Genomic DNA, 22053 nt, shown 5'->3' on the forward strand with positions numbered 1-22053 from the left:
TGTCTTTTGCCATCCCTATTCTTCTTTTGATGTCCAAGTCGCACCTGCCATCTGATGTCACCCAGCTTCCTAAGTTGCAAAAGTTCTGTTCTTGTTTTATGTCTTCCCTGTTTATTCTCAGCCTGTAGATAGGATTCTCCTTCTTCTTGGATATCACCATACATTCTGTCTTTTTGCAATTGATAGATAGACCCATTTTTGCACTTTCTTCAACAATTATATCAATTAAGTTTTGTAGTTCTTCCTCCGTACTTGCAATTAACACAGTGTCATCTGCATATCTGAAATTATTGATGTTTTCACCGCCAACCTTGATTCCCAAGATGTCTCTTATTTTTTGTAATATTATTTCACTGTACACATTAAATACATCAGTGGAGAAAACACACCTTTGTTTAACGCCTCTCTTGATTTTCATAACCTGACTCACTTCTTATAGCGGCAGTTTGTTCCCAGTACAGATTTCTGATTAAGCGGAGGTCTTCTGAATGTAGCTCTAGAGTTTTTTTGTAATATTTTGAATAACTTATTGTGCTTCACTTTATCAAATGCTTTTGTGTAGTCTATAAAAGAAACTAATCTTTTTGCACTTGAATAGCTCGTTCTGATAGTATCCTTAACATCAATATTGCATTTCTTGTACCTTTGTCTTTACAAAACCACATTGTTCTTTGCCTATTTCAGCTTGTATCTTACTTTTAGCTCTTGTCACCAAAATTCTTAGAAGTATCTTGGTGATATGACTCATTAAACTTATGGTCCTATGTAATTCACATTCTATTGCTCCAGGTTTCTTAGGAAGAGTGAGAAATACTGATTTGTTTCATCTCTTCTGGTATTATTCCAGTCTCATAAATGTCATTGATTAAATCAGTAAGTTTTTCAATTCCATAATCTTCAAGGGTGATAATTTGTTTTATTACTAATTCATCAGGACCTGCTGCCTTTCCTTTCTTCAATTTATTTATTGCATTACGAACTTCAGATTTTAAAATACTTGGACCTTCAATGTTTTTCTTAATTTCTGGTTTTTCGCCTCGATCGTCTTCAAACAATTCCTGAATATACTCAGTCCATCTGTTCATAATCTCATCTTTTTCCATGATAATGATACCATCCTTTGCTTTCAAACATCCACCTGAAGAACAGAGGAGTTTTTTACCAGTGATATTCTTGATTTGTTGATGTAACCTGTTACGTTCCATGTAACTGGGTTGCCAAACCAGCAGAAATGGATCACTCAGTTGGAGTCTGGATTACTGGAACTAAGAAAGTTTTATTAAAGAAACAAGCAACACAGTACTCTAATCAAAAGGATAATGAATGCAACAGTTCAGCAATGATAAACATACATGTACACAGAATTAAGATAACAGGATCAATCAAGCTCTATCGTTGTCTAGGGGTAAATGACCAGTTTCAAAGGTACGCAAAGTTCAGTTCAATTTAGTTCAGTTCAGTTCGCAGTAACCGCTGCCGTGGGAGATGGACAGTGGGGGGGGGGGGGGGAGGAGAGAGAGAGCAAAACGAATGAATATTCAAATGGCTTCCACACAGACCTTCGCAGTCAGCTTTCGGGCGAGTCATTTGTGATGTCTTCTGAGGTCACCGACCGTGACCCCTCCGTTTCCAGATACAATCATTTCCCTGCGGTGAACCCGGCACCCAGGCAAGGGTGGACACACACCAGGTTCCCGCCGATCGTGCCTTTCCACCCTGTGCATCTATGGCCCGATACTTCCCACCGACTTGTGAGAGGCGCACCGCCTCCAGGGTCTCGTCACCTCGGGTGTCGTGTGTGTCTTGCCTTAGCCAACCTGTCCCTTCTTATCCCCCTGCTGGGGTATCGCCTGTCCATCACTTCAAACAGTTCAGGGTTCAAAGGGAGAGCCGCTCCAGACAGCTCTCTCTCTCCCGTCCCTTCATTAACATCTCCAAATGCTGCTCCATTGTTTTCCTTATCTCTCTCTCTCCTGAAGACAGGTGGCAGACCAACTGCTGATCACACAGGACAGCTAACATCTTAATCTATGTGTATTCTTGTCACAAACCTTTCTGGATCAGTAATAGGGATTCTTTCTATTTGCTCACATTCCTGGTTTAACCATTCTTCTTTGGCTTTTTGACATGAGCTTTTAACTTTTTTTTTAATCTAAGGATTTATATTCTATAGGATTTGCTTTCTTCTGTCTCCTTTCTTCCATTAGATTTTTGATTTCATCTGCCATCCATTTATTCTTTGTGCTTTTTTCTTTTTTAGGAATCACTGACTTTGCTGATTCTACCAAGGCATCCTTTAGAGAGTTAAATTTCATTTCTACATGATTGCTATCATCTTCAACAGATTCTATTTCTAGACTTTGAAATCTATTCCTTACTTCAATTGTAAACTCTTGTCTTAAGTTTTCTTCTTTAATTAATTGCAGATAGTCAAGGGATTGTTCCATTTTTTGCTGTTTAGTTTTTTAAGTTTCACTTTTACATGACATACTACTGGGTTATGGTCACTATTACAGTCTGCACCTGGATATGTTTAGCATTGAGTCACTGAGTTTCTAAATCTTTGGTTTATAGTAATAAAGCCAATTTGATTTCTAGTGTTATCACCTGGACTTTTCCAGGTCCACAAGCGTCTTGGATGGTTTTTAAAGTAGGTATTCATAATGACCTGATTATTCATCTTGCACCATTCTATCCATTTCTCACCTCTTTCATTTTTTCCTCTAGTCCAAATTTTCCTATGGTATTTCCATCAGCACCTTGTCCTACTTTAGCATCTAGATCTCCCATGACAATAACAATATCTTGAGATTTGCATTCATTCTTGGCTTGTTCAAGCTTTTCATAGAACAGAGTTCAGAGGGGAAATTAAGAACCTGGTGGCATGGTGTGAAGACAATAACCTATCCCTCAACATCAGCAAGATGAAGGAATTGGTTGTTGACTTCAGAAGGAGCAGTGGACCGCACGACCCAATTTACATCGGTGGTGCACAAGTGGAAGAGGTCAAAAGCTTTAAGTTCCTTGGGGTCAATATCATGAATGACCTGACTTGGTCCAACCAAGCAGAGTTCACTGCCAAGAAGGCCCATCAGCACCTTTACTTCCTGAGAAAACTAAAGAAATTTGGCCTGTCCCCTAAAAACCTCACTAATTTTTATAGATGCACCATAGAAAGCATTCTTCTAGGGTGTATACAACCTGGTATGGAAGTTGTCCTGTCCAAGACCGAAAGAAGCTGCAGAAGATTGTGAACACGGTGCAGTACATCACACAAACCAATCTTCCGTCCGTGGACTCACTTTACACTGCACGCTGTCGGATCAGTGCTGCCAGGATAATCAAGGACACAACCCACCCAGCCAACAGACTTTTCGTCCCTCTTTCCTCCGGGAGAAGGTTCAGGAGCTTGAAGACTCGTACAGCCAGATTTGGGAACAGCTTCTTTCCAACTGTGATAAGACTGCTGAACGGATCCTGATCCGGATCTGGGCAGTACCCTCCAAATATCCGGACCTGCCTCTCGTTTTTTTTTTGCATTACCTTACTTTCCCTTTTCTATTTTCTATTTATGATTTATAATTTATATTTTTAATATTTACTAATTTTAACTATTTTCAATATTTTTAATATTTAATATTTGTAATCCAGGGAGTGTGAAGCGCAGATTCAAATATCACTGTGATGATTGTACGTTCTAGTACTAATTGTTTGGTGACAATAAAGTATAAAGTATTTATCTATATCTTCATTTGTTCCATCTGTTGTTGGTGCATATACCTGTATAATGGCTAAATCAAATGGTTGTCCTCTGAATCTAACAAGGAGCACTCTTTCTGATGTTGCCCAATATCGTAAAACACTTTTTGCCATGTTTTCATCCATAAGAATTCCTACTCCATTAGTATGGGATTGTTCCACAAGAATAAACTAGTGTTTTATTTCTAATCTGACATGTTCCAGCACCTATCTAACGAACTTCGCTAATTCCCATGATGTTAATCTTTAGTCTTTCCATTTCATTTATCACGTTGTCCAATCTTCCTGCTTGATATAGGGTTCTTACATTCCAAGTGGCAATAATTTTCTCTTGTGTTACCTGAATTTTATGACCAGTAGCTTGATGACGGTTGGGGATCCCCTGCTCACCAGAATCAACCCTGCCGAGCGAAACATCTTCAGAGTGTCTTGAAGATCCTCTTGACGCTGTTGTTGTGTGATACATTTTGGGAGTTTGACCATGGTTTTCTTAGCAAATAGCAACGGTGGTTTGCTATTGCCTACCGTTGGTCGAACTAAAGAAATCGCCGTTTCTCTTCCCAAATGTTCATCCGCCTATACTATAGCCATTGACACTTGAGGTCCTAGCTCATCCGCCTTCTCCGTCATAAGTTCAGTTACTGAACCCGCTGGATCTGCCGTTGGCCTTCGCTCGTATCCTGAGCAGGAACCCTTGCAGGTGCTACCGTTCCGGGTCAGAGCGGCCCTGGGAGCAATGAATGACTAAGGGTAACCCCACTTTCCCCAAAGCTCTGAGAGTCTCCAATCAGAGCCTCATCACCGGTTGCAGTTTAGGGTCATACCCAGGACTGCCTCTCCCTAATAAAGGAGGAAAAAGGTGCCTCCATTTTCCCGTTGGTCCAGTCTCCATTTTAATGTGAATTTTAGTAATTGATTGTTATGTCTTGCACCGTCCTGTTGCTACAAAATAATAAATTTCACAAAATATGTCAGTGATAATAAAGTTGATTCTGGGAATCGATGGAGTGTACGATGAGGTTATGACAGAGTGGGTTGAGTCCACAGTTCCGCAGTTTCTTGTGGTCTCTGCCAGAGTAATTGTTACACCGTCCGGATACTTCCTGTGATATAACAGTAACATTTGGCGAAGGTCAATGGGGACAGGACAAAGTTCATTAGTCTCTCGAGGAAGATGCTGGCGCACTCGATTGGCCATGGTGTCTACGTGGTTGGGCAAGGATAAACTGTTGGTGATGTTTACACCGAGGAAAGTGACGGTCTCATTAACGCAGCATTTCGCGTGGTGCCATTGTAGCGCTGGAGTTCGGAGTTCGGAGTTCGGAGTCCGCAGTTCAGTCCGTCGCTGTCTGTAATAAGTTTGCACATCCTTTCCGGTTTCTTCACCCCACCCCCAGCACGGTCCAAAGCCGTGACGGTTAGTGGGTTAATCTGGCATTGTAAATTGTTCGGTGCTGTATCAATAAATAAATTAGATAGATAGATTAACAGAGAACCATTGAATTATAAAGGGTCATGTATACATACATACACACACACACACACACACACACACACACACACACACACACAGCAGCTTCCTGAAGTCAACACCAGCTCTTTTTTTTTCCTGAAAGGGCATCTTGACACCGTGTCGCTGGGCTCCCTTATCTCCTTCCCGGAAGTGGCGAGAGAAACGGCGGGGGTTGGGGGGGGGAGGCATTTAAGGGCTTGGCTTGTGTCTGGACACTAGCCCGACCCTTTGAGAGTGTGTCCGCTGTCTGTCTCCTTGTTCTCTGTCAAGGAGAAATAACCAGATCGCCTTGTTATTTTATTCAAGGCGGCGTTTGGGTTGAGTTGAAAGATATTTTAGTCCATCTGTTTCCCATTCATTGCGTACAGTTCTTAGAAAACGCACGGAAGGAGACTACTTAGTCCATCGAGTCAATGCCGCCTCACATTTTCCCACTTGTTTCCCAGCAGCTTATTCAACTTTGAAGTCGAGAACCCGTTCTCTCAGCTAAAATGAGTATTTTAAAGAAGAGTATAGAAGGCGTCCAAAGCTCTGGACGATAAATACACCCCGTCTCTCCCCCGCACCATCGGTCACAATTGGAAACGCAGGACACTACACTTGCTGGATACTGGAGACTGAAAATCAAATTGCTGGAGGAATTCGGCGAGTTAGACAACATCTACGGAGGCAGAGGGATGGTCAACGTTTTGATCCAAGGCCTCGACCCGATCGTCCTTCTGCTTCCACAGAGGTGCCGCCTCATCGGTTGATTTCTTCCACTCGATTGCAGTTCATTTAGCATTTTGCTTTTTGGAACTCATCGACGGCTGTCTGGTTGCAGAGGTTCCTATATTGTTCAGAAGAAAAACTTTATTCACTAGCTGCAAGGGCAAATAGCGACGAATCAAACCAGAAAGGCGCTATTTAAAAGAAACGTTGGCAATGTAGTAGATGGCGTATAATTTAACCAGAAGGCGTTGGGCGGCTGAAAGTGCTCTATCTGCGTAACGGGAAGCGGAAAACGGCGTCTGGAGCGTGCGCAGTGCCGTCGGTGGCGAGGGACGGTTCCGGGGGGATGAAGGTTGGGGTCCAGCGGCTGGAGATCCGACTGCTGGCGGGAGGAGTCGCCGGGAGCTCGGTCCCTGGTAGGAGCAGAGCGGAGCGCCGGGCTGCCGGCGCAGGGGAGCAGACTCTGGGCTGTGTGGGTGGGTGACGGAGCCAGGGGCATCGGTGCGAGCTCCAGAACCGTAGGCGGGCGAGCGTTCGGGGACAGTCCGAGCCCCCCGGACCCCGGGAATTCACTCACCGGCAGGCGAGCCCCCGGGATCGGGGAGCGGAGACCTCGGGGATTCACAGCAGCGACAGTACGCTGGCAGGAAGGTTGAACTGCAGTAACAGAGGACCCTGCGGTATCGCCATGTCTCATCTCGACTCGAGAGCGATGCGCTTGTAACTGAAGAGACTGGCCACGGTTGTGTGAACGTCGGTGTGAGAGACCACTGGCTTGATGGAACACTTGCGGACAAATTTAAGATCCCCCCCCCGCCCCCGGAGTGCGAAAACGGAGGAGGAGAAACGACCTGACACAATTTGGTGAGGTAGAGGCAGGGTCGGTGGTCAGGGTTTCTGCCTTCAGGGTGAAAATGTCAAATACTAGACGCCACAGGTCAAAAAATATATATTTATTGAAATACAGCGCAGAATAGGCCCTTACTTCCAGCAACCCCTCCCATTTAACCCCAGCCGAATCACGGGACAATTTACAATGACCATTAAACCTAACAGCCGGTACATCTTCGGACTGTGGAAGGGACCCGAGTACCCGAAGGAAACTCACGGGGAAACCCTCGGGTCTCCTGTACTTTACCCCGCTGCGCTACCGAGCCGCCCCGCGAGGCGAGGTTTCTTTACACGAAGGATGGAAGCAAATTCCACAGTTAAGAGGCATTTAGAGCGGCTGTGGACCGGCAGGGATTGGAGAGGTATGGGCCATGCGCAGGCAGACGGGGTGTGAGTTTATCCGGAGGATGGGGCGGCGCGGGCCAGCACAGACGTTGTTGGTTGAGTTGCTGTCTGCGTAGGAGAAGGAGCTGCCCCCCGCCCCCGGTCTGCTGGGACCCAGGATGCTAATTTCGGGTTTTGAGTTGAAATGAATCAGATTTATTGTCACTGACATGTCCTGAACTTTGTTGTGTTGTGGCAGCAGTTAAAAAATTACAATGAAAGGTAAATTGTCCAAAGTAAAGTGGCTCCTGGGTTCATGGGCCGTTCAGAAATCTAATGGCAGAGGGGAAGAAGATGTTTATAAAATGCCCTCCCGCCCACATGCACAGTCCTCAAACCCCACAACAGGCTGGCTTTCGTCTCGCAGAGTCGGGAATACGGCTATCGGGCTTCAACTTCTAGACTTTCAATCAGTCCCCCGGGCTCCGACCCGGACCACTGGTCTATCCCTTCCCCCTCCCCCCTCCCGGGCTCCGACCCGCACCACCGGTCTATCCCCCCTCCCTCGCCCCGGGTTCCGACCGGGACGACCGGTCTATCCCCCTTCCCTCCCCCGGGCTCCGACCCGGACCACCGGTCTATCCCCCCTCCCCCTTCCCCTCCCCCTCCCCCTCCCCCTCTCCCTCCCCCTCCCCCTCTCCCTCCCCCGGGCTCCGACCCGGACCACCGGTCTATCCCCTCCCCCTCCCCCGGGCTCCGACCCGGACCACCGGTCTATCCCCTCACCCCACCCCTCCGCCGGGCTCCGACCCGGACTACAGGGCTATCCCCTCCCCCTCCCCCGGGCTCCGACCCGGACCACCGGTCTATCCCCTCACCCTACCCCTCCCCCGGGCTCCGACCCGGACTACAGGTCTATCCCCTCCCCCTCCCCCGGGCTCCGACCAGTCTATCCCCCCTCCCTCCCCCCGGGCTCCGACCCGGACCACCGGTCTATCCCCCCTCCCCCTTCCCCTCCCCCTTCCCCTCCCCCTCCCCCTCTCCCTCCCCCTCCCCCTCTCCCTCCCCCGGGCTCCGACCCGGACCACCGGTCTATCCCCTCCCCCTCCCCCGGGCTCCGACCCGGACCACCGGTCTATCCCCTCACCCCACCCCTCCGCCGGGCTCCGACCCGGACTACAGGGCTATCCCCTCCCCCTCCCCCGGGCTCCGACCCGGACCACCGGTCTATCCCCTCACCCTACCCCTTCCCCGGGCTCCGACCCGGACTACAGGTCTATCCCCTCCCCCTCCCCCGGGCTCCGACCAGTCTATCCCCCCTCCCTCCCCCCGGGCTCCGACCCGGACCACCGGTCTATCCCCTCACCCTACTCCGACCCGGACTACAGGTCTATCCCCTCCCCCTCCCCCGCAGGTCTATCCCCTCCCCCTGGCTCCGACCCGGACTACAGGTCTATCCCCTCCCCCTCCCCCGGGCTCCGACCCGGACCACCGGTCTATCCCCTCCCCTCCCCCGGGCTCCAACCCGGACCACCGGTCAATTTCCCCCCCCTCCCTCCCCCGCGCTCCGACCTGGACCACTGGTCTATCCCCCCTCCCTCCCCCTGGGCTCCGACCCGGACCACCAGTCGATTTCCCCCCTCCCTCCCCCCGGGCTCCGACCCAGACCACCGATCTATCCTCCCTCCCCTCCCCCGGGCTCCGACCCGGACCACCGGTTTATCCCCTCCCCCTCCCCTGGTCTCCGACCTGGACCACCGGTCTATTTCCTCCCCTCCCCCGGGCTCCGACCCGGACCACCGGTCGATTTGCCCCCTCACTCACTCCACCCCCCACCGGTCTCCGAACCAGACCTCCGGTCAATTCCTGATGCTGGCAATGAGAAGGCATGTCCTGTGGTGAGAGTCGTTGATGATGGGGGCATCAGCTTTTGAATGTGTCCCTGATGGAGAGGCTGGTGTCCGTGGTGGTGCTGGCTGAGTTTACAACCCTCTGTAACCCTGTCCTCCTTACCCTGAGCTTCATCTTCCCCGGTAGACCCTCTCCGTCTGGTACTGTGCTGAGTCGCTCGGAAGTGGTGCTTTCTGAGTGTCCCAGATACACCACATCATCTGCTCATTTCTTATCAATTCTGCAGATTGCGATCTCAAAGCCAAAACACTCAGCAGGTCTGTTAAATGTGATCTGTCTTTTATGAATCCACATGATCTACATCAGGAATTTCCAACTTTTGTACGCCATGGAGCAATACTATTGAGCAAGGGGACTGTGGATGCCAGGTTGGGAACTACTGATCTGGAGAATTTTGTCCCCGCATCCTTGGCAATAATCTCCAGCATTTTCCCTGTGCTCTGTCGGTGGTTGTTTCTCCTCTCTCCTTTCCCAAACAGTGAGACTACACTCAGAGATCAATGCAAACAACAGTGGGAGAGCTCGGTGGGTCAGGCAGCCTCAGAGGAGGGAAATGGACAGCTGACGTTTGGATGGAGACCAGCTGAATGAAACCTGGATGAAGGGTCTCAACTCAAAAGGCCAATTGCCCGTCTCCCTGCATAGGTGCTGCCTGACCTGCAGAGTTCTCTCACTGCTTTCTGTATTGGTGCAAACTGCAGTTATCGTGTCCTCTTTCAGAAATTAATCTCTCCCTGCCCGGCAGCGTTTCAACATCCCAGTGTTGGGTAGAAGCCTCATCCAAACTCCAAAACCATGAAACCATTTCTTACCAGTGTGAAAAGGCCTCAGGACTCGCACCACCAGCTTCAGGATGAGTTGTTACCCCTCAACCATCAGGCTCTCGAACCAAAGGGCATAACTTCACTCTACCTCCCGTCATTGAGATATTCCCACAACCAATAAACTCACTTTCCAGGACTTTTCATCTCACCTTCTTGATATTTATTGTTTATTTATTTATTTATTATCATTATTTCTTTCTTGTTGTACTTGCAGAGTTTGTCGTCTGTTGCTGTTGAACACAAGGTGCAGTCTTTCATTGATTCTGTTATGATTATTAGATTAGATTATGAGGACACTCAGTCCTCGTTTATTGTCATGTAGAAATGCATGCATGCATTAGGAAATGATACAATGTTCCTCCAGAGTGATATCACAAAAGAAACAAGACAAACCAAAGACTAACACTGACAAGACCACATAATTATAACATATAGTTACAACAGTGCAAAGCAATACCATAATTTGAAAAAGAGCAGACCATGGGCACGGTTTAAAAAAAAAGTCTTACAGTTCCGATCGACTCCTGATAGTCCCCAGTAGCAGGTGGCAGAAGGGGGAAACTCTCTCTGCCATAAACCTCCAGGCACCGACAACTGTTAATGCATTGGAAGCACCCAACCACAGCCGACTCTGAGCCCGTCCGAAAACTTCGAGCCTCCGACCAGCCCTCTGACACCAAGCACCATCTTTGCCGAGTGCTTCGACCCCGCCCTGGCCGCCGAGCAACGAGCAAAGCCGAGGATTCGGGGCCTTCCCCTCTGGAGATTTCGGATCACACAGTAGCAGAGGCAGTGAAACAGGCATTTCAGAAGTTTCACCAGATGTTCCTCCATGCTCTCGTGTCTGCCTCCATCAAATCAGAATTGTGCACAGCACCCGACTTGACAGATAACAGACATTCATCACCGGAGTGGCCGCTGCGCGCTGTGTCGCGCCGTCATCTTCTCCTCTGCAATTAATAAATTATTATTCTATTATGGATTTATTGAGTATGCCCGCAACGCAACACAATGAATCTCACGGTTGTATATGATGACGTGTATGTACTTTGATAATCAATTTACTTTGAACTTTCAACATTGTAGCTCTCGTGTTGAAAGGCCACTGATGGTTAGATCCCGGTGGAGTGAGTAACTCTGACGGACCTCGATGGTTGGGTCCGCCAGGAACGCCCTGCAAAATGGGTTTAAATGTGGGGTGGGGAATGGATGGAGTGAAATCAAGGCGACAGGATGGGAAGAGGAAACGTGTTTGGTGTCAGTGTCGATGGGGTGCTGGTTAGTTCCTTTGGGACAAAGGACGTGCTTCCATGTGGTGGGACCTCCTCCGTCTGCTCCGAGATCCACTCCACAGTGAGCAGACACATTATGAAGGTGCTGGGTGCCAGGGATGGGCCAGCCTGGGGCTCCCTACCCCACCCCACCCCAATACAGGCTGGGAATTTAATGGACACAGTTATCCTGAGAAAGGTGTGACTGCAGGTCAGTGGGGAAAGGGGATGGTGGCAAGCTGGTGGGGAAGGAAGGAGACCAAGGCAGGTGGACGGTGGCCCGGTCCTCTGTGACTCTGGGCCTGTACCCACTGGAATTTAGAAGAGTGGGATGGGGGATCTCATTGAAAGTATTAAAAGGATGTGTAGGGGATGTCTTCTGTAGTGGGGGGGAGTTGAAGACCAGAGGGCACGGCTTCAGAATAGAGGGACGTCCATTTAGAACAGAGATGTGGAGTCATTTCCTTAGCCAGAATGTGAGGAATCTCTGGAATTAAAGGTACCAGGTCAAAGTAAATTGATTATCAAAGTACAGATCTGTCACCATATGCAACCCTCAGATTCACTTTTTTGCGGGCATTCTCAGTACATCCATTATAGAATAATAACCATAACAGAATCAATGTGTCAAAAGAGCTGAACAATTTGCCCCATCTTTTTTAGTCTTTTTTTTATTCATTGTTCTTAGCTATTAGACTTTTGCATGTCTACATTTTTCTAATTCTCTCTGTCTGTTTGCATTTAATAAAATGATCATGAAGTAACGAGCTTTATGCCTCTTTCATGATTTCCAGAAAACATCAGAATCCAATGATGGAGTCGCCAATGACGACTTTTGGGGCTTTTTCTTTCTGTTTCTCAGAGTGTCTGTCATAGTCATAGTCATACTTTATTGATCCCGAGGGAAATGGGGTTTCATTACAGTTGCAATACTTTCTCTTTTTTTTGTGTTTATTTTGCAGGCTGCCAGTAATGGAGAATTCTCAGACAGGAAGATCAAAGCAAACAACATCTCGTGACTTGCCAGAGGCACCAGGCAGGGACCGGGCCTTGAGTATGGACGAGGGGCGCCCCGCTCACCGGAGGGAGAAACAGTTCACGTGCCCGGACTGCGGGCGTGGCTTCATCCGGGCCTCGGGGCTGACCAGGCACCAGTGCACTCACAGCGGGGAGAAACTGTGGAAGTGCGGGGACTGCGGGAAAGGCTTCTGTTACCCGTCCTGGCTGGAGATTCACCGCCGCAGTCACACCAGAGAGAAGCCGTTCATCTGCTCCATGTGCGGCAAGGGGTTCTGCTGCCTGTCCAACCTCACCACGCACCAGAGGTTCCACACGCAGGAGCGGCCGTTCACCTGCTCCGAGTGCGGGAAGGGCTTCACGCAGTCGTCCTCCCTGCTGACGCACCGGCGGGTTCACAGCGGCGAGCGGCCGTTCACCTGCACCGTCTGCGGCAAAGGGTTCACTCTGTCTTCGTACCTGGTGAGGCACCAGCAAGTCCACACCGGGGAGAGGCCATTCACCTGCTCCGAGTGCGGGAAGGGCTTCACTCTGTCCTCCTGCCTGGTGAGGCACCAGCAGGTGCACACTGGGGAGAGGCCGTTCACCTGCGCTGAGTGTGGGAAGCGGTTCACTCAGTTATCCAACTTGGTGTCACACCAGCGAGTCCACACCGGGGAGAGGCCCTTCACCTGCGCTATGTGTGGCAAGGGGTTCAGTTATTCGTCCAACCTGCGGAAACACCAGCGGGTTCACAAGTGACAGCAGGAGCTGGATAGTGTCGTTGATGCTCCTGGTCATTAAATCCCAAATCGGGCTGTGTTCACACTTGCCAGCCTGGGTCTGTTGTGCTGACCAACTGGAGCTCAATGCACTTGAAAAATGTAAAACTTCTCATTTCGATTGTGGGCGCCGAAGAAAAGCATTCACCTCCACGTTCGTTCTCCCTCGCTGTCTCGTCATTTTTTAAAAAGAACATTTTTACCCCACCCAAAAGGGTGGGGTGAAATGCAAAGATGTTGGAAATGGGGTTGAGAGGGGAAATGATGCAGTGGCAGAACGGACTCGATGGGCTGAATGGCCTAATTCCAATGATTCCTATGTCTTCTGAAGTTTGGGGAAGGCTTCTAACCCTGTGCGGGATTGAGGCTGCTCAATATTACGGAATGAACGTAGATTGATACATTGCGGCTCACCGTGCAGCGTCTAACTGTGTGACATCACGCAGGCGGGATTCAGTTTCAGTTATTGGTCTGATCTGATTGTTTGGAGTGGGAACAGGGAGATCATGCAACAAGATGGCAACATGAGCGACCACTATCCAGTATGTCATTACAGCGAAATACGTAAATCGCAGACATCTTCCTAGTCAAGTGATTTATTTTGTAACTTGGGCTCCTCAGCAGCGTGACGCTATTGTAGCTGGAGGCGTTCCGGAGATCGGAGTTTAATTCCGGCGCCGTTCCGTAGAGAGTCTCGGTACGTCCCCCTGCGGAATGGGTGCGTTCCCTGGTGCTCTGGTTTCCCCCCACAGTTCAAAGACGAATTGGGTAGGGTAACTGGTCCCGTGACTAGTTCAGGGTAATTAGAGTTGTCGGAGGACACCGAGGTGTTGTGGCTCGAAGGGCCCACGCCACGCTGTATCGGTAAAAAATAAATAAATAAATCCCGGCTTCCTCTTTAAGGAGTTTGTACATTTCTCCCTGTGGAACACGAGGGCTCAACGGGCTAATCCTAACAAATAAATAGATAGAAATAGAGCTTTGGGTCTATACTTTTTGGGGGTGAGGAGGGGAAGGATCTTGAGTTGTACAAAGGCTGCTGATGATCCAGTGAGGGATCTGGGGGGCTGCGTCTGGGAGATCGAAGCTCTCCATGTTTGCACAGGACGAAGCCGCAGCACGGCAGCAAGGAGCTTCGCCCGGATTGGGGTTTAACGAGCCACTGGCAGCATCTTCCTGTTCGCTGATTGGCTGGAGTTAGATCCTGTACCACAAGAGAGCTGGTGTGTTTGACAATTAAATACAGAGAAAATCATAGTCCACGTTCAGCCCAAGCCAAACCTGAGTTGTGTGCCTGCCTAAGTTATGAGAAAGCTTGGTGTATAACATTTAATGAGTTGGCTGATTTGATACAAGTCCTTATGGTCTTTCCGTATCTAGGGAGGGAACATGGACTCAGACCACTTGGGCATTTTCATGCCTTACAAGGCGCAGATTGGAAGTCTGTGTGGGCCGCCACTCCTCACACAGACTAGAGCAATGTGTGGTTAAGTGCCTTGCTCAAGGGCACAAACACGCTGCCACAGCTGAGGCTCGAACTAGTGACCTTCAGAACGTCTTAACCATTTGGTCACGTGCCCAGCACTGCTACTCTATTGCCCATTCTGTGCTGATAGAATAGGGGACAGATCCCTGCCTTTTATAGTGGAGGAAACGCCACCTCAGAGACCAATCTATACAGTAGTTGTACCCAGCCGTTGTGTAAATAGAGCACGCCTTTGTTTGAAAGTCCTGATGAGAAAGCACAGATTGTTCAAGCGGTGGCTCGTTGTCAACATCAGCTTCAGACTGGTGTTTGTCGAGAACCTCAAGAACCAAGAACTCGGATCAGCCATGAAGGAGTGGCGAGTAGACTCGATGGGCCGAATGGCCTAATTCTGCCCCTGTATCTTCGGGTCTTATCGGAGTGGTAACAGGGGAGGGAGGCAAATAGGTAAAGTGGAAAGAGGGAACGTGGTACCTACTGAGAGTACACGGAGCCTTCTGGTTGTTCAAGACCGTCACGAAACACCGGTGATATTGCTATCTGCAATTTCTCAATCACCGTCCCTGTCTCCAAATATATATAAAATCCAAATACACCGATGTGTAATCATTGGTAATCGCCTAAGATGAAACCTGTTGTCACTCCATTTCCACTGGAGTCATGCATTATATGGAGGAAGCTACGTTTAGTTTGTATACCACTCTCACCCTGCCCAGTGCAGAAAACACAATGGTTTTGGAATTGAGATCAATAGTATTCTCCACCCGGTGTGGCTGACTTTGAGGTTTTTGCAAGAGTAAAATTTACATTAATTTTGCTCTGCACAGATTCTGCTTGACAGTGGTGAATAGCTGCTGAATTATTAGTGTGCATTTTGAAGTTCATTGTAACTGTTTTGCTTCATCTGTTCTGATTCCAGACCAGACTGCCGCTATCTCCTATCGTCCTCTTGTCCATTATATTGCCTCTGATTTCTACTTGAGAAAATGATCTGAATTGAATACTGTTGCCGTCAGGCCTTGATCAACTCATGTAGCTTGTTAACAAATGGTGGATTCTCATTCATAAAACAAACTGAGGATGCTGGAAATCTTTAATATTGAAATGCTGGAAACACTCAGCACGTCAGGCAGACTCGACAGAAGCAGTTAGTGTTTCAAGTCAGAAGCTTTTCATAAGACCGATGGTTTGGGATGTGTCTATTTTAATGCAAGGAGTATTATGAATAAAGTGGATGAGCTTAGAGCGTGGATCAGTACTTGGAGGTATGATGTTGTGGCCATCACAGAGACTTGGATGGTGCAGGGGCAGGAATGGCTACTTTGGTGCCAGGCTTTAGATGTTTCAGAAATGACACGGAGTGAGGGAAAGAAGCGTGGCGCTGTTGGTCAGAGATAGTGTCACGGCTGCAGAAAAGAAGGAAGTCATGGAGACATTGTCTACGGAGTCTCTGTGGGTGGGAATTAGGAACAGGAAGCAGTTAATAACTCTACTGGGTAGTTTTTTCTAGACCACCCAATAGTAACAGGGACACTGAGGAGCAGATAGGGAGACAGATTCTGGAAAGGTGCAATAATAACAGGGTTATTGTGGTGGGAGATTTTAATTTCCCAAATATTGATTGGCATGTCCCTAGAACGAGGGGCTGAGATGGGGTGGAGCTTGTTGGGTGTATTGGCCTTCATCAATCGTGGAACTGAGTTTAGGAGCCGAGAGGTAATGTTGCAGCTATATAGGACCCTGATCAGATACCACTCGGAGTACTGTGCTCAGTTCTGGTCGCCTCATTACAGGAAGGATATGGAAAGTGCAGAGGAGATTTACAAGGATGTTGCCTGGATTGGGGAGCATGCCTTATGAGAATAGGTTGAGTGAACTTGGCCTTTTCTCCTTGGAGCGACAGAGGATGAGAGGTGACTGATAGAGGTGTGTAAGATGATGAGAGGCATTGATTGTGTGGATAGTCAGAGGCTTTTTCCCAGGGTTGAAATGGCTAACATGAGAGGGCACAGTTTTAAGGTGCTTGGAAGTAGGAGGAGAGGTCAGGGGTAAGTTTTTTTACGCAGACAGTGGTGAGTGCGTGGAATGGGCTGCTGGCAACGGTGGTGGAGGCAGATATGATAGGGTCTTTTAAGAGACTCCTGGATAGGTACATGGAGCTTAGTAAAATAGAGGGCTATGTTTAACCTTAGGTAATTTCTAAGTCAGGGACATGTTCAGCACAGCTTTGTGGGCCGAAGGGCCTGTATTGTGCTGTAGGTTTTCTATGTTTCTATAAGAATTGGGAAAGTTGCTAAAATGGTGAAGGAATAATACAAAAGAAATTTCTCGAAGCTTATTAACTATTCAAAAGGTGTTTAATCTGCCCATGTTCAGTCAAGCCAAGTGAATTTCAAAGACCCCAGATTGGTGACATGCTTTCCCCTTTTGACAAGTGAAGGGGTCAGAGACACAAAACGATTTGCTGACACACGCCTTCAGCGGGCTGGCATCAGCTTGAGACGTTGAAATCAGTTGGTGACCCAGTGCAAGAGCTCTTTTTAAACCTTGTGCTTTCAGCGTTTTTCTGAGTGGTTGTCGTGTACTTGGATTTTTCAGAAGGCCTGTGACGAGGTGTTGCCGTTGAGTCTCCTGAACTCAATAAGAACCCATGGCATTATGGGAAAGGGACTAGCATTGATAGAAGATGGGCTGACTGGCAGGAGGGAAAGAGTGGCAGTAAAGGTGCTGCTGGAGACTGGTGGTGTGCCACAAGGGTCAGTATTGGGACCACTTCTTTTCACATTATATATCAATGAAGGAAGAAATGGCTTTGTGGAGAATACAAGACAGGTGGAGGGGCAGGGACTGTTGAGGAAGCAGGATGTCTGCAGAAGGACAGACATTGGGGGAACGGGCAAAGAGGTGGCACATTGAATCTAGTGTAGGGAAGTGTATGGTCATGCACTTTGGTAAAAGGATTAAAAGCATAGGCTATTTTGTAAAGGGGGAGAAAAATGAAAAATCCGAGGTGAAAAGAGACTTGGGAGTCCTCATGCCAGATTCCCCGAAGATTACTTTGCAGACTGAGTCGGTGGTAAGGAAGGCAAATGCACCAATGGCATTTAATTTGAGAGGACTAGAACATAAGATCAAGGATGTCATGCTGAGGCTTTCTGAGGCATTGGCCAGACCGCACGTGAAGGATTGTGAGCGGTTTTGGACCCCCTATCTAAGATGTGCTGGCATTGGAAAGGGTCCAGAGGAGGCTCACAGAAATATTCCCAGGAATGAAAGGGTTAACATATGAGGAGTGTTTGATGGCTCGAGGCCTGTGCTTGCTGGTGTTTAGAAGAATGGGGGAGGATCTCACTGAAACCTATTGAATATTGAAAACCCCAGACAGAGTGGAGGTGGAGAGGATGTTTCCTATAGTGGGGGGGGGGGGGGTCAAGGACCAGACGGAACAGCCTCAAAAATCGAGAGCGTCTTCAGAAGGCGATATCTCGAAGAGACAGCATCCACCATTAAAGAACTCCATCACCAAGGGCATGCCCTCTTCTCATTCCTACCATTAGGTAGGTACGGGAGCCCGAAGACAGACTACTGTATTGACCTCATTTTTTGAATGGACAATGAACTCTATCTCGCTTTTAGTTGCTCTCTTTTTGCAATACGTGTAGACGTATTGGATAAGTTATTGTTGCGTAATATATATAATTGTAATTTATAGTTTTATTATGTAACAACAAATTTCAGAGCATTGCTGGTGATATTAAACCTGATTCTGAATCCATAACGCACCTCAGCGCCGTTGAATGGAACCGAACGCGCAGGCGCAGAGGGCAGAGTTCGGAAATGACCTAAGGAGCATGCGCAGTGCTTTTTGCCGCAGCTGATTGTAACGGGCTGACGTTTGTCGAGGAGTCGCCAAGCTGGGTTGCGGGTCCGGGACCGAGGAGCAGCCGTCAGCCGCGGGGAGGAATCGGGACGCGTTCTGGGAGCTCCGCCGGTAGCCATATTGCGGACGGGAGTTCCCAGCTGCCGCGGTCGACTTCGACCCCCGCAAGTCCTAGCGGCCAAGGGTCCGGGCGAGACGCCGAGGCCGCCAGGAGCAGGAGGCTTTCTGGAGCGCGGGCGTTTCTGGGTAAGGTGCTCACCATTGATCGCTCTGCAGAACGTTGTTTTGTCAAACCGACTAAAAATGCAGGTGGACGGAATGGGAACGAGTAGGTGCTCTCTTAGACCTCGAAGACATCATCAGTCCTTTGGTCTTGACTGTGGCAATGGGAGCTCCTGACGTTAAATGATGTTCATGATGTTAAATATGGCCATAAGGTCTGTTGTCAATCTTACGTGTCCCATTTAGAATGACCCCAGTTCTCTATGTCCATTATCTCTGGAATCATTCTGGGATCCTGAGCTAACTTTTCTCGAATACATCCAGGGGGCTTTAGTGTCCAGCTGTGAAAATGTCATCTCCAACAGTATAGTAATCTTTTAATACTTTATTGGATTGTGCTGCAAGTAAGTTTTGTCATGTACATGTAGTGCTGTATACAATAACTTTGACTATACTTGATTCTTGTATTTACAGCCTTCGAGTTGCACTTAAAGTTCTCATGTTTTGTCAGAGATGAAAGCACAACCAATTAAGTCACAGTTCATCATGGAAACTAAAATTATCTCATCTGAAATTTGTCCTGTGCCTATGTACACCATCTTAAAAATTTCTTCTTCCAGGCAATTAATCTGATCAACTGTTCTAGTTAGCACCACACTCCCATCCCCTCTATCTATTCCACCCCACCCCCATCACTGTATAGTAGACACTTTAAACCACATTTTATAATGTTTTTACATTGTAAAATGCGCATCGGTGTTAATGTATTATGCGGATTTTATTCCTTATCTGTCCTTTAACCTCTAACTTTATATAATTCTTTATTCTTTTTAATTGTTGTCTTTTGTTGTATCCCGTGCCAGGCACCACAGCAAATTGCTAATACATGTAAATGTATTTGGTGAATAAAGTTGATCCTAGATCCTTGATGACTTTTGTCCACTCCTCTTACAGGACAGAGCAACCAGAGATTTCTACATGGGAGTCCCAGACACAACACCACACAAGGTCCACAGTGTCGGTCAGTTCTCCAGCACCCGAATGCCATCGGTCTTTGAATACGCAATGGGATTTCCTTGTCTGTTTCACCTTTGGGAAATAATCACTCACACCAATGTGGCTGGCAAGACAGTAAGGCACACACAGCCCAAGTGAGAGGGGTCCAGCGCGCTGGCTGTGGTGAAAGCTCCAGCCCAGTTACAGAGCCAGGGAAGACCTTGTGGAGAAAGCACAAAACCAAACGCGTGTTGTACGAGAGGGAGAGAGAGGTGTTGATGAATCAGCCAGGAACACACAAAGTGTAAAAAGCCTCCTTGATAGAAATGACACGTCAATATTGCTGATGATCCTTGGGAAAGGAACATTATCTATTCACATGAGTGAAATCACTCATGACAGGAGTGATTTCACCTGCACCGTGTGTGAATAGATATTCACTGATGTTTCCTCCTGTTGGAAATGACACTGTCCTTGTAACAGTAGCTCCAGCACAACCTCACTGGTGGCAAGCCACTCAACTCCTGTGAATGTGGACAGGTCCACCATGTCATCTCACCTGACCAGACCCCAGGCAGTTCACGCCGAGGAGAGGCCCTTCCTTTGTTCTGAGTGCGGGAGGGGATTCACACAGTCCTACGACCTGATGAGGCACCGGCGGGTTCACACCGGGGAGCGGCCGTTCACCTGTGCTGTGTGCGGGAAGGGCTTCACCCTGTCGTCCAGCCTGGTGACCCACCAGCAGGTCCACACCGGGGAGCGGCCGTTCACCTGCTCCGAGTGCGGGAAGGGCTTCACTCGCTCGTCCAGCCTGATGACGCACCAGCGGGTTCACACCGGGGAGAGGCCGTTCACTTGTTTAGAGTGCGGGAAGGGGTTTAGTCAGTCAGCCAACCTCAGACGGCACCAGCAGATTCACACCGGGGAGAGGCCGTTCACCTGCACCGAGTGCGGGAAGGGCTTCATTTTGCCGTCCCACCTGCTGACTCACCAACGGGTTCACACTGGCGAGAGGCCGTTTACTTGCTCTGAGTGCGGGAAGGGGTTCACCCGTTCTGCCAATCTGTTGGCGCACCAGCGGGTTCACACGGGAGAGAGGCCGTTCACCTGCGTGGAGTGCGGGAAGGGATTCACTTGGTCTTCTGACCTGCTGACCCACCAGCGGGTTCACACCGGCGAGCGGCCGTTCACGTGCACCGAGTGCGGGAAGGGATTCACCCGGTCATCTCACCTGCTGAGGCACCAACAAATTCACACCGGGGAGCGGCCATTCAGCTGCTCGGAGTGCGGGAGGGGATTCACTCGGTCGTCCAACCTGCTGAGGCACCAGCAGGTTCACAATGGGGCGAAACTGTGAACGGGCAAAAATGCTGAACTGCGAAATATGGCCTCTGCTGACAGGTCAGCGAGTTCACTGTGGGCAGAAGGTTCAGCTCTGATGTCTGCTGATCTGAGGGTGGCAATGAAACAGAAGAGAGCTGACAAGTAGCCGCAGGCATTGGACTCTGCAGTTATTGTGGCAGCTGGTCACTCCCAGGACAGAGGTCATGGGTCATGGCTGGTCACTCCCAGGACTGAACTGGGGTCATGGGTCACAGCTGGTCACCCCCAGGATGGAACCAGGGTCATGGGTCACAGCTGCTCACTGCCAGGACTGAACTGGGGTCATGGGTCACAGCTGCTCACTGCCAGGACTGAACCGGGGTTACAGGTCACAGCTGGTCACTCCCAGGTCTGAACCGGGGTCACAGGTCACAGCTGATCACTCCCAGGACTGAACTAGGGTCAGGGGTCACAGCTGGTCCCCGCCAGGACTGAACCGGGGTCACGGGTCACAGCTGGTCACTCCCAGGACTGAACCAGGGTTACAAGTCACAGCTGGTCACTCCCAGGACCAAACCGGGGTCATGGGTCACAGCTGGTCACTCCCAGGACCAAACCGGGATCACGGGTCACAGCTGGTCACTCCCAGGACCGAACCGGGGTCACGGGTCACAGCTGGTCACCGCCAGGACTGAACCGGGGTCACGGGTCACAGCTGATCACTCCCAGGACTGAACCGGGGTCACAGGTCATAGCTGGTCACTCCCAGGACCAAACAGGGGTCATGGGTCACAGGACGTTTCAGCTGACATTGGGAACTCCTGTGACGGGGCTGGATTTTCATTCTCTGTATCTGTGATAATAAACCAGTTCTGTTTTAAACTCTTGACTCTCAGACCCTGACTGGCTCCACAATATACAAGAGTTGTGATGTGTAAAAGTTTTTGCACACATGTATAGTTCAGTTGCCCAAGACTTTTGCACTACTGTATTTGTCGGCGCGGAGCCAAGCGTGAGTCTGTAAAACTGGCGGAAGTGGAGGATGTTGGAAATGGCGAAGGTGGACTGACGTGAGAGGGGTGTGGGACAGGTGCAGAGAAGGAATACGGTGCGTGGAGGTGGGGGTGGGGTGACGTGGGTATGGTCACACCCAGCCCTAAGACA

The 22053-nt window shown here is 49.1% G+C and overlaps 1 pseudogene; it reads left to right on the top strand.

The window, feature by feature from the left end:
- Positions 1-6312: 6312 nt before the first annotated feature.
- LOC134352466 (zinc finger protein 271-like) overlaps positions 6313-22053 on the top strand; it is a 33402-nt pseudogene continuing 17661 nt past the window's right edge.

The sequence above is a fragment of the Mobula hypostoma genome, chromosome 10 (assembly GCF_963921235.1).
Source record: "Mobula hypostoma chromosome 10, sMobHyp1.1, whole genome shotgun sequence".
Classification (NCBI taxonomy): domain Eukaryota; kingdom Metazoa; phylum Chordata; class Chondrichthyes; order Myliobatiformes; family Myliobatidae; genus Mobula; species Mobula hypostoma.